At 46.8% G+C, this 1,018-nt stretch overlaps 1 non-coding gene across 1 annotated transcript; it reads right to left on the bottom strand.

The window, feature by feature from the left end:
- Window positions 1-875: 875 nt before the first annotated feature.
- LOC120095710 (U6 spliceosomal RNA) lies at window positions 876-978 on the bottom strand. Its single transcript, XR_005491509.1, has one exon. It is a non-coding gene; the product is annotated as a U6 spliceosomal RNA (small nuclear RNA).
- Window positions 979-1,018: the final 40 nt, after the last annotated feature.

Raw genomic sequence — 1,018 nt, 5'->3', positions numbered from 1 at the left:
GTAAGGCTTCTGTATATTTTTGGAAAAATATGAAAAAACATTCCCTAAAATCCCAACTGCCCATGCCATTGAGAGCTTCCTTTTTAACAGTCCCGCTTCTTTCCCCCACTGCCTTCTAGGCTGCGCTGCCTTTTGGGCAATAGCAGCATGGAGATCTTGAAGACAGAAGTTAGCCCAGAATGGAGTCAGGTGGGGCCCATCTGGAAGGAAACACCAAAAAGAACCATTTGCTTTCAATTCTTTGAAAGTAGTCTCTTGAGCCTTTAGGGAGGGAGGTGTCTTCTGGCCACACCTGTGACTGGAGCCAGCGTCCCTTTCACAAACTGTAAAGGACACAGGACTGACCAAAATATAACTCCCATCCATCCATATTCTTTGTCCTCTGAATGATGGTTCTGTTTATACTCTTTTCAAAGTCAAGCTGTTCGGAGGTTCCGGCCTTCGGAGCTTCCCAATCCACTTCACGTGAGCAGATGGGTCTGCGCGAGTCTGTGCTCCAAAAGAGAGGACGAGTGGGCGGTGGTTGATGTGTCTGCTGCTCCTTATCACTCGCATCTGTTTACAACCCGCCCGCCACATTTCTAAGTAGGTCCACTCTGGTGCAGCAAGGGCTGGCCACAGAGTACAGCCCTTGTGAGATTTCGTCATTTGCCTCAGAATGTGGCCACGGGAGATCTGCCTGGTCTGACGGGAGACAGGTGGAAATCTAGCAGTAGCTGTGCAGACATGGCTGCAGGGGTAACCCTTCAGAACAGAGAAATGTTAAAGTTGCAGTGGAGGCTCCCAAAGTCTAGCTCACAGCACACATCTCTAGAGCCAGTGCTTTTGGTTTTTGGTTTGTTTGTTTGGGGTTTTGTTTGTTTGTTTTTGTTTTTTTTTTTATGGAACGCTTTATGAATTTGAGTGTCATGCTTGCGCAGGAGTCATGCTAATCTTGTGTCATTCCAATTTTAGTATATTTGCAGCCAAAGAGAGCACGAGCCCTTGTTTTATAGCAAAAACTAAATGGGGTTTCTAC

This window comes from Rattus norvegicus, chromosome 11, assembly GCF_036323735.1.
Source record: "Rattus norvegicus strain BN/NHsdMcwi chromosome 11, GRCr8, whole genome shotgun sequence".
NCBI lineage: Eukaryota > Metazoa > Chordata > Mammalia > Rodentia > Muridae > Rattus > Rattus norvegicus.
Note: the sequence above shows the minus strand (reverse complement) of the source record. Positions and strands in the feature narration are given on the sequence as shown.